This window comes from Pseudophryne corroboree, unplaced genomic scaffold (genome assembly GCF_028390025.1).
Source record: "Pseudophryne corroboree isolate aPseCor3 unplaced genomic scaffold, aPseCor3.hap2 scaffold_943, whole genome shotgun sequence".
Lineage (NCBI taxonomy): Eukaryota > Metazoa > Chordata > Amphibia > Anura > Myobatrachidae > Pseudophryne > Pseudophryne corroboree.
The window spans coordinates 121,817-133,894 of NW_026970523.1; the positions used below are offsets into that span (position 1 = coordinate 121,817).

At 41.9% G+C, this 12,078-nt stretch overlaps 4 non-coding genes across 4 annotated transcripts; all 4 read right to left on the reverse strand.

Moving 5' to 3' along the window:
• Window positions 1-9,955: 9,955 nt before the first annotated feature.
• On the reverse strand, window positions 9,956-10,119 carry LOC135047819 (U1 spliceosomal RNA). Its single transcript, XR_010239803.1, has one exon. It is a non-coding gene; the product is annotated as a U1 spliceosomal RNA (small nuclear RNA).
• A 150-nt stretch (window positions 10,120-10,269) lies between these two features.
• Window positions 10,270-10,433, reverse strand: LOC135047923 (U1 spliceosomal RNA). Its single transcript, XR_010239892.1, has one exon. It is a non-coding gene; the product is annotated as a U1 spliceosomal RNA (small nuclear RNA).
• A 674-nt stretch (window positions 10,434-11,107) lies between these two features.
• Window positions 11,108-11,270, reverse strand: LOC135047842 (U1 spliceosomal RNA). The gene has a single exon (XR_010239820.1). It is a non-coding gene; the product is annotated as a U1 spliceosomal RNA (small nuclear RNA).
• Window positions 11,271-11,422: 152 nt separating this feature from the next.
• LOC135047911 (U1 spliceosomal RNA) lies at window positions 11,423-11,586 on the reverse strand. The gene has a single exon (XR_010239880.1). It is a non-coding gene; the product is annotated as a U1 spliceosomal RNA (small nuclear RNA).
• Between the last annotated feature and the right edge of the window lie 492 nt (window positions 11,587-12,078).

The window sequence follows — 12,078 nt, forward strand, 5'->3', positions numbered from 1 at the left end:
TATCCTGGGCGTACACTACACAATTATCTGTCAGGCTATCTATCCAGTCTGGATGGATGGAATGAAAATCTGGTAATGTATAGGAGCAAATGTCAATTAACCATTTGCTCCCAAACACTAGAAAAGTGGTCAAAAATGGTCATTACACAAATTGGTTAAACCCAAAATTTAACCAATTTGTTTAGGGGACCATTTTTGTCCATTTTTTAGTGTTTGAGAGTAAATCGTTGATGGTCATTTGCTCACATAGATAACCGGATTTCTATTCCAACCAGCCAGTGTTGGAGAGATGGTCTGCCAGATTACATAATGCATACCAGAGCCATAACTAGACTTTTTGGTGCCCTGTGACAGAGAATTATATGCCCTCCCCCCCATTTTTGCAATATGGACAAAAGGCGCATGCCTTGTGGGGAAGGGGCATAACAAGATTGGTCTCAGAGAAAGCACATGAGATATGAAGATATATCTAGTATACTTGACACTCAATGGTTTGTGGTATTGCAGGGGTGCCCTCCTTAAATGCATATACAGTCACACATGGCATGTTTGTGTAAATGGCATATCAGCAGTCAGCACTAACTGGTGACATGCCATTTGTACAAGTAAGCCATGTGTGACTAATATATAAACATACTTTATTAAATAACACCTCAAACTATCATACCCAGGATTCAAACCTATAACCTGTTAAATTCTAATCAAACACCCTACCCATTGAGCTACTTGATCCTGCATCTATTCTAACCTCCAATAATAGATTCAGTTGCATTTTCCAGCGTGTTTTGTTTGCGCCTTTGCAAATGTCTTACATCGACAAACTTATTTAGTACTATTTTGCAAATAGGGTTACATTGTCGCAACATTGTGTTCCCTAATTGCTTGATTTTTTAAATGCAAAAATTGATAAAGACACCTGATAATTGCTCTGTGGAGTTTTCTTTTGTGTCTACTTCTTATCTACATTTAATTCCCTACCTATAATCAAGGCATTTTTAAATGCTGGGTGCTGCCAGGACGTGAGGCCTACCTAGTCTTTAGATCTGAATTTGAATGTACTTGTGAACTAACTTAATTTCCTACTTCTAAATTCATTCCTAAATTCACTACTTACATTAATCCTGTAGTTGGGCATTTTGAGCCTTCAATTGTGGGCATTGTTTTGTGTCCAGACCAGCAGCTGGTGGTGTGCATTTGCTGGAAAGGCATCGAAGACCTCCGATATGCTGCATCTCCTGATGTGTGTCTGCCTCAAGTGGCTGTCAGCATATGCATGCTAGACACCCCATTCCAAGCTGATTGTGACATCACGGAACATGCATCATAGAACAGGCATGCTAGAACATGGGTCTTCAACCTGCGACCCTCCAGCTGCTGTGGAACTACATATCCCAGCATGCCCTGCCTCAGTTTTAGCATACCTTAATAGCAAAACTGTGGCAGGGCATGCTGGGATGTGTAGTTTCACAGCAGCTGGAGGGCCACAGGATGAAGACCCATGTGCTAGAACCAAACCGCAGGTACATTGAATGCTAGCAAGCTGAATGTTTAAATCCTTTTTGTTCCGCAGCATTCCAATGCGGAAGATTCCATGGAACCAGAGATTATTCCATTGAGAAGGACATGCTGCCTGGATGACTGCACTGTGCAAATTAAATCACGGAGCCAGTTGGCTTGTGGGTGGCTCTGGTGACTGGGTGGTTGGGTGGGCGGTGTGTCGGAGGTGGAGCACATGCAAATGAATGTGTATCATCCAGCTAGTGAGAGAGAAAACTCATGCAGGAGTGTGCCTGTTTGTCAGTGAGTTATGCACCTTGCCAGACGTCAAATCTACATGGAGCAACTGGAGGGGACAAGAGCAGGTTTGGAAAATATAGACAGAAGAGCATATATGCTGGCGCATTCTCCATGATTGTGTCAGCTTATGTTTTGGTGCACTGCACTTTCCTCCACTAAGTTTTAGCCATTTTGTTTAAACGCAAGTGTAGTTGCTTCTCGCTCTTTTGGCTGTGATATTGTATTGTGGTTGAAGAGTCTGCTGGAGGGATTGTTTTCTTCATTGGCGAGAGACTGAAGATATTCCAGGATGGAAGGCTTGGGAACACTATCCGTTTTTCAGTTGTGGAAAAGTTGAAAGACCGGATTGGACTACATTCTATAGTAAAGGGTATCTTTGTATTTATTAATCCTCCCTTTATATGTGTCTGTCTTTCAATAAAGCTTTGGGCTTGTGATTCCGTCACCCTCTTACACTCCACACCCATAGCCTTATTAACTATTGTATTGTTTAAATGTATAGTGCAGTTCATGATTTATAGTGTAGGCTGACCTGTACTGTAGTTCTTGAACTGTACTATACCGACAGCATTTGTATTGTGATTTGGCTGTGCTGCAACACAGTACTTATGTGTGTAATGTTTATATATGTTTTTTTGCTTCTTTATGTCAATAAAGACTGCTTTTTCAATCCAATATCTGAAAACAATCAATGTTTATCTTTGATGGCAATAGAAGTGGTATGATATTTGCTGCTTTTGAAAGGCAATATCTGATATGTCCCCTATCTGGGAACCATATATTAAATGGCTTTTCAGAAAAGGGAGATGGGAGAAGAGCTTTCAGTACTTGTAGGACCGATGCACATTTCCTATTCTAGCCTCCAAAAACAGATTCAGTTGCATTTTCCAGCGTGTTTTGGATGCGCCTTTGCAAATGTCTTACATCGACAAACTTATTTAGTACTATTTTGCAAATAGGGTTACATTGTTGCAACATTGTGTTCCCTAATTGCTTGATTTTTTAAATGCAACAATTGATAAAAACACCTGATAACTGCTCTGCGGAGTCTTATTTTGTGTCTACTTCTTATCTACATTTAATTCCGTACCTCTAATCAAGGCATTTTTAAATGCTGGCGGCTGCCAGGACGTGAGGCCTACCTAGACTTTAGATCTGAATTTGAATGTACTTGTGAACTAACTTAATTTCCTACTTCTAAATTCATTCCTAAATTCACTACTTACATGAATCCTGTAGTTGGGCATTTTGGGACTTCGATTGTGGGCATTGTTTTGTGTCCAGACCAGCAGCAGGTGGTGTGCATTTGCTGGAAAGGCATCGAAGACCTCCGATATGCTGCATCTCCTGATGTGTGTCTCCCTCAAGTGGCTGTCAGCAAATGCCAGCTAGACACCCCATTCCAAGCTGATTGTGACATCACGGAACATGCATCATAGAACAGGCATGCTAAAACATGGGTCTTCAACCTGCGACCCTCCAGCTGCTGTAGAATTACACATCCCAGCATGCCCTGCCTCAGTTTTAGCATACCTTATAGCAAAACTGTGGCAGGGCGTGCTGGGATGTGTAGTTTCACAGCAGCTGGAGGGCCACAGGATGAAGACCCATGTGCTAGAGCCAAGCCGCAGGTACATTGAATGCTAGCAAGCTGAATATTTAAATCCTTTTTGTTCCGCAGCATTCCAATGCGGAAGATTCCATGGAACCAGAGATCCTTCCATTGAGAAGGACATGCTGCCTGGATGACTACACTGTGCAAATTAAATCACGGAGCCAGTTGGTTTGTGGGTGGCTCTGGTGACTGGGTGGTTGGGTGGGTGGTGTGTCGGAGGTGGAGCACATGCAAATGATTGTGTATCATCCAGCTAGTGAGAGTGAAAACTCATGCAGGAGTGTGCCTGCTTGTCAGTGGGTTATGCACCTTGCCAGACGTTAAATCTACATAGAGCAGCTGGAGGGGCAAGAGCATGTTTGCAAAATATAGATAGAAGAGCATATATGCTGGCGCATTCTCCATGATTGTGTCAGCTTATGTTTTGGTGCACTGCACTTTCCTCCACTAAGTTTTAGCCATTTTTGTTAAGCTCAAGTGTAGTTGCTTCTCGGCCTTTTGGCTGTGATCTTGTATTGTGGTTGAAGGGTCTGCTGGAGGGAGGGATTGCTTTCTTCATTGGCGAAAGACCAAAGATATTCCAGGATGGAAGGCTTGGGAACACTATCCGTTTTTCAATTGTGGAAGAGTTGAAAGACCGGATTGGACTACATTCTATAGTAAAGGATGTCTTTCTATTTATTAATCCTCCCTTTATATGTGTCAGTCTTTCAATAAAGCTTCGGGCTTGTGATTCCCTCACCCTCTTACACTCCACACCCATAGCCTTATTAACTGTTGTATTATTGTACAGTTTAAATGTATAGTGCAGTTCATGATTTATAGTGTAGGCTGGCCTGTGCTGTAGTTCTTGAACTGTACTATACCATCAGCATTTCTATTGTGTTTTGGCTGTGCCGCAACGCGGTACTTATGTGTGTAATGTTTATGTATGTTTTTTTGCTTCTTTATGTGCATCGGTCCTACAAGTACTGAAAGCTCTTCTCCCATCTCCCTTTTCTGAAAAGCCATTTAATATATGGTTCCCAGATAGGGGACATATCAGATATTGGATTTCAAAAGCATCAAATATCATACCACTTTTATTGCCATCAAAGATAAACATTGATTGTTTTCAGATATTGGCTTGAAAAAGCAGTCTTTATTGACATAAAAAAAAACATACATAAACATTGCACACATAAATACAGTGTTGCAGCACAGCCAAAACACAATACAAATGCTGACGGTATAGTACAGTTCAAGAACTACAGCACAGGCCAGTCTACACTATAAATCATGAACTGCACTATACATTTAAACTATACAATAATACAACAGTTAATAAGGCTATGGGTGTGGAGTGTAAGAGGGTGAGGGATTCACAAAACCGAAGCTTTATTGTAACACAGACACATATAAGGGGAGGGTCAATAAATAGAAAGATATCCTTTACTATAGAATGTAGTCCAATCCGACCTCTGTGCTCTTCCACAACTGAAAAACAGATAGTGTTCCCAAGCCTTCCATCCTGGAATATCTTTGGTTTTTCGCCAATGAAGAAAACAATCCCTCCCTCCAGCAGACCCTTCAACCACGATACAAGATCACAGCCAAAAGGCCGAGAAGCAACTACACTTGAGCTTAACAAAAATGGCTAAAACTTAGTGGAGGAAAGTGCAGTGCACCAAAACATAAGCTGACACAATCATGGAGAATGCGCCAGCATATATGCTCTTCTATCTATATTTTGCAAACCTGCTCTTGTCCCCTCCAGCTGCTCTATGTAGATTTAACGTCTGGCAAGGTGCATAACCCACTGACAAGCAGGCACACTCCTGCATGAGTTTTCTCTCTCACTAGCTGGATGATACACAATCATTTGCATGCGCTCCACTTCCGACACACCACCCACCCAACCACCCAGTCACCAGAGCCACCCACAAGCCAACTGGCTCCGTGATTTAATTTGCACAGTGTAGTCATCCAGGCAGCATGTCCTTCTCAATGGAAGGATCTCTGGTTCCATGGAATCTTCCGCATTGGAATGCTGCGGAACAAAAAGGATTTAAATATTCAGCTTGCTAGCATTCAATGTACCTGCGGCTTGGCTCTAGCACATGGGTCTTCATCCTGTGGCCCTCCAGCTGCTGTGAAACTACACATCCCAGCATGCCCTGCCACAGTTTTGCTATTAAGGTATGCTAAAACTGAGGCAGGGCATGCTGGGATGTGTAGTTCCACAGCAGCTGGAGGGTCGCAGGTTGAAGACCAATGTTTTAGCATGCCTGTTCTATGATGCATGTTCCATGATGTCACAATCAGCTTGGAATGGGGTGTCTAGCAGGCATTTGCTGACAGCCACTTGAGGGAGACACACATCAGGAGATGCAGCATATCGGAGGTCTTCGATGCCTTTCCAGCAAATGCACACCACCTGCTGCTGGTCTGGACACAAAACAATGCCCACAATCGAAGTCCCAAAATGCCCAACTACAGGATTCATGTAAGTAGTGAATTTAGGAATGAATTTAGAAGTAGGAAATTAAGTTAGTTCACAAGTACATTCAAATTCAGATCTAAAGACTAAACACAAAACACAAAATAAGACTCCACAGAGCAATTATCAGGTGTCTTTATCAATTGTTGCATTTAAAAAATCAAGCAATTAGGGAACACAATGTTGCGACAATGTAACCCTATTTGCAAAATAGTACTAAATAAGTTTGTCGATGTAAGACATTTGCAAAGGCGCAAACAAAACACGCTGGAAAATGCAACTGAATCTGTTTTTGGAGGTTAGAAAAGATGCAGGATCAAGTAGCTCCATGGGTAGGGTGTTTGATTAGAATTCAACAGGTTATAGGTTTGAATCCTGGGTATGATAGTTTGAGATGTTATTTAATAAAGCATGTTTATATATTAGTCACACATTGCTTACTTGTACAAATGGCATGTCACCAGTTAGTGCTGACTGCTGATATGCCATTTGCACTAAAACAAATTAAAATGGTAAAAGTTATTGTACTTTAAGTAAAAATAAAAGCTAAAATATCAATCCCAGTTTTGGATTACTTTAATGAACAAAAAAAAAATGCATATAGCAAAGGATAGTTTCAATCTGCCTACCTCTGGGTTATGGACCCAGCATGCTTCCATTACAGTACTCTGCTGCACATGTAAGTGCAAGAGATCCTGAAGCACTCACTCATCATGGGAAAGTACCAATGTGTTTCTTCATTGGTTGATGGAAGAAACATCTTACAAAAACTCTCCACATTATTGACTTTTTAAAATGTTTCTAGGAATCGTTCTAGATGAATGCTTATTAGCCTTTGTCAGTATGGACTTTTACAAAGTGTTGCTGTGGCGCAATCAGTTACTGTGTAAGGCTATTAACCAAAAGGTTGGTGGTTCAATCCCACCCAGGGACGTAATTGACCTTGTTATCAGATTTTGGTGATCTTTATGTAGACAAGTCAAAATTTCAAACCCCCTCTTATGGTGTAGGGTACCTGGCCTTCTCTGATGTAATCAGAGTTAGATTTGATTCAGTGATTTTATAAAAACAGCTAGGAAGCACAATTTAGCAGTGGGTTGCAGAGAAAAAGAAATATGCTGGCAAAAAAATCCAATTGAGTGATTAAACAGCTCTTCATTTTCTGGCTTTATTTTTATGCTAACAAATTTGTTCTCTGAAAAGTGTCCACAAAGCCAAGTTTCTGATTAACACCTTTGTAGGGATGGTTTTTAACCTATTACTAAATTAAACTTGCTTCATTGGAAAGGCAGCAAGATGCATCCTCATTTCAATATCTACTGAAATAATACAGGTTGACACCAGGAAACATTAACGCCACTGCATCCTTTGTGCTTTCTCATGTGGAAGTCTGTTTAATGTGAAAACAAGGTGATATCTAATTAGCACACAGGTAAGGAATTAAGAAAATCTTTATTTAAGGGTGAAGATGTTTCTCACAAAATCGTTGCCCCAATGCATCATTGAAATTCAAGCTGGAAAGATGATTTTAATATATCACTTGTACATTTTGTATTGCTCTTCTGGTGACAATGTAGTTTGTTTTTGTCAATTACCATTTTAATAATCGGGTAAAGAAAATTAAGTGGATTTTTGAAAGAAAACAATACTGTCAATATACTATTAAAACAAATGAAAATGGTAAAAGTTATTGTACTTTAAGTAAAAATAAAAGAGCAAAAATATCAATCCCAGTTTTGGATTACTTTAATTAACAAAAAAAAAACGCATATAGCAGAGGATAGTTTCAATCTGCCTACCTCTGTGCTATGGACCCAGCATGCTTCCATTACAGTACTCTGCTGCACATGTAATTGCAAGAGATCCTGAAGCACTCACTCATCATGGGAAAGTACCAATGTGTTTCTTCATTGGTTGATGGAAGAAACATCTTACAAAAACTCTCCAGATTATTGACTATTTAAAGTTTTTCAAGGAAACGTTCTAGATGAATGCTTATTAGCCTTTGTCAGTATATACTTTTGCAAAGTGTCGCTGTGGCGCAATCAGTTAGTGTGTACGGCTATTAACCAAAAGGTTGGTGGTTCAATCCCACCCAGGGATGTAATTGACCTTGTTATCAGATTTTGGTGATCTTTAAGTAGACAAGTCAAAATTTCAAAAACCCCTGTTATGGTGTAGGGTACCTGGCCTTCTCTGATGTAATCAGAGTTAGATTTGATTCAGTGATTTTATAAAAACAGCTAGGAAGCACAATTTAGCAGTGGTTTGCAGAGAAAAAGAAATATGCTGGCAAAAAAATCCAATTGAGTGATTAAACAGCTCTTCATTTTCTGGCTTTATTTTTATGCTAACAAATTTGTTCTCTGAAAAGTGTCCACAAAGCCAAGTATCTGATTAACATCTTTGTAGGGATGGTTTTTCACCTATTACTAAATTAAACTTGCTTCATTGGAAAGGCAGCAAGATGCATCCTCATTTCAATATCTCCTGAAATAATACAGGTTGACACCAGGAAACATTAACGCCACTGCATCCTTGCTGCTTTCTCATGTGGAAGTCTGTTTAATGTGAAAACAAGGTGATATCTAATTAGCACACAGGTAAGGAATTAAGAAAATCTTTATTTAAGGGTGAAGATGTTTCTCACAAAATCGTTGCCCCAATGCATCATTGAAATTCAAGCTGGAAAGATGATTTTAATATATCACTTGTACATTTTGTATTGCTCTTCTGGTGACAATGTAGTTTGTTTTTGTCAATTACCATTTTAATAATAGGGTAAAGAAAATTAAGTGGATTTTTGAAAGAAAACAATACTGTCAATATACTATTAAAACAAATTAAAATGGTAAAAGCTATTGTACTTTAAGTAAAAATAAAAGAGCAAAAATATCAATCCCAGTTTTGGATTACTTTAATTAACAAAAAAAAAATGCATATAGCAGAGGATAGTTTCAATCTGCCTACCTCTGGGTTAAGGGGCCCAGCATGCTTCCATTGCAGTACTCTGCTGCACATGTAAGTGCAAGAGATCCTGAAGCACTCACTCATCATGGGAAAGTACCAATGCGTTTCTTCATTGGTTGATGGAAGAAACATCTTACAAAAACTCTCCAGATTATTGACTTTTTAAAGTTTTCTAGGAAACGTTCTAGATGAATGCTTATTAGCCTTTGTCAGTATGTACTTTTGCAAAGTGTCTCGGTGGTGCAATCGGTTAGTGTGTTTGGTTATTAACCAAAGGGTTGGTGGTTCAATCCCACCCAGTGATGTTATTGACCATGTCATCAGATTTTGGTGATCTTTAAGTAGACAAGTCAAAATTTCAAACCCCCTCTTATGGTGTAGGGTACCTGGCCTACTCTGATGTAATCAGAGTTAGATTTGATTAAGTGATTTTATAAAAGAACAGCTAGGAAGCACAACTTAGCAGTGGGTTGCAGAGAAAAAGAAATACGCTTGCAGAAAAATCCAATTGAGTGACTAAACAGCTCTTCATTTTCTGGCTTTATTTTTATGCTAACTAATTTGTTCTCTGAAAAGTGTCCACAAAGCCAAGTATCTGATTAACACCTTTGTAGGGATGGTTTTTCACCTATTACTAAATTAAACTTGCTTCATTGGAAAGGCAGCAAGTGATGTCATCCAAGCAGTGGGTCAAAGTTGGCTTCAACCCTCGTCTGCTTATGAAAAGAGAAAAGGGATATGCAGGGCATGGCGGCCTTTTGCGACGCTTGGATGACCCCTAGTTCGCATTAAACACCCCCACCCTCCTTCGGTGTGGGGCTCATGTTGGCCATGCCCCAGCCCCTGAAGCATTCAAGCTGATTTCTTGCAGCAGCTAGGTACTGTAACAGCTCCAGAGCTGCTCTGTAAGGCAAGTAAAAGGGTGTGGGCCCTGCAGCACTACCTGTAGTTTGCATTGTGCATTGGAAGGCACAAAGTAAGCAGACGGGAGGAGAAGTCAGGATAGTGCACAAGGTTATAGAAGGGAGGGGCTCAAGAAAAGAGAAGTGGAAACAGACAGCATACTAGGCTGGAGAGAGACCTGAGACAAAGAGATCTGAATTATACGAGAGCCGTCCAGGGGAAACACAAATTATGCAGTCAAGTTTCCCACATTTGGGGAAATCGCAAGGGGCAGCACACCCAGAGTGCAATGGGTGAGCCTTGCCCTGGGAGAAGCACCTTCATGATCATAGTATCTCACCTGGCAGGTTAGTAGGAGTTGGGTTAGAGCTGGGGAGGGTCGCTGCTCGGGCACTACCTTTCAAGTGAAGGAGATCCAACTGAGGCAGCACAAGGGAACTCTCAAAAGAAGAACAAGGCTAGAGGAAGATCTGAGACAAAGAAATCTGACTTTACCAGAGCTGACCAGAGGAAAGCACAAACACAGTCCACCACTACCACAAATAATGCAGTCGAGTTTCCCACATTTGGGGAAATCACAGGGGTCAGCATACCCAGAATGCAATGAATGAACCTCACCCTGGGAAAACAATCTTCATGACAATAGTATCTCCTATGCAAAATAAGTATGATTTGGGATAGGGCTGGGGAGGGCCGCTGCTCAGGCACATCTCTGTCAAGTAAAGGAGATTCAACTGAGGCAGCACAAGGGAACTCTCATCTGGGGACAACAACTGCAGGGAGAACACATATTTTCAGATGAACATGGGGTGGCAGAAGGCTGCCTAATACTGAAGCACCCCCAAACAACAAACCAAATGCAACAACTAGTGCAAGCATTCCTGGGGGATGGCCTGCAGCAGATGGATTTGAATATGGTGATGTCATCCAAGCAGTGGGTCAAAGTTGGCTTCAACCCTCGTCTGCATATGAAAAGAGAAAAGGAGCGTGCAGGGCATGGAGGCCTTTTGTGGTGCTTGGATGACCCCTAGTTCGCATTAAGCACCCCCACCCTCCTTCAGTGTGGGGCTCATGTTGGCCATTCCCCAGCCCCTGAAGTATTCAAGCTGATTTCTTGCAGCAGCTGGGCACTGTAACAGCTCCAGAGCTGCTCTGTAAAGCAAGTAAAAGGGTGTGGGCCCTGCAGCACTACCCGTAGTTTGCATTGTGCATTGGGAGGCACAAAGTGAGCAGACGGGAGGAGAAGTCAGGATAGTGCACAAGGGTATAGAAGGGAGGGGCTCAAGAAAAAAGAAGTGGAACCAGACAGCAAACTAGGCTGGAGAGAGACCTGAGACAAAGAGATCTGAATTACATGAGAGCCGACCAGGGAAAACTCAAATTATGCAGTCAAGTTTCCCACATTTGGGGAAATCGCAGGGGCAGCACACCCAGAGTGCAATGGGTGAGCCTTGCCCTGGGAGAAGCAACTTCATGATCATAGTATCTCACCTGGCAGGTAAGTAGGAGTTGGGCTAGAGCTGGGGAGGGTCGCTGCTCGGGCACCCCCCTGTCAAGTGAAGGAGATCCAACTGAGGCAGCACAAGGGAACTCTCGAAAGAAGAACAAGGCTAGAGGAAGATCTGAGACAAAGAAATCTGAATTTTACCAGAGCTGACCAGAGGAAAGCACAAACACAGTCCCCCACTACCACAAATAATGCAGTCGAGTTTCCCACATTTGGGGAAATCACAGGGGTCAGCATACCCAGAATGCAATGAATGAACCTAACCCTGGGAGAACAATCTTCATGACCATGGTATCTCCTATGCAAAATAAGTATGATTTGGGATAGGGCTGGGGAGGGCCGTTGCTCAGGCACATCTCTGTCAAGTAAGTTGCATTTGATTTGTTGTTTGGGGGTGCTTCAGTATTAGGCAGCCTTCTGCCCTACCATGTTCATCTGAAAATATGTGTTCTCCCTGCAGTTGTTGTCCCCAGATGAGAGTTCCCTTGTGCTGCCTCAGTTGAATCTCCTTTTGGAGAAGACCTCAATAAGATTGTAGCTGATCTGGCTACTGCTAAAACAGCTTGCCTACCTAGTATGACTCCTACCACGCAGAAGGCTAAAAGTACTTTTCTTGGCCCTTTCATCCTCCAGGTAAAGCGTACCCAAGGTCAGGCATACCCAAAGCAAGCTCATGTTTCCAGACCTGCCAAGCCCAGACTGAAGCAATCCTGGGCTGCCCATCAGCCTGCTTCCAAAACGGACAAGCCTGCCGCATGACGGTGCAGGCCTCCCTCTGGGGGATCCCAGGGTGGGGGGCCCGACTTC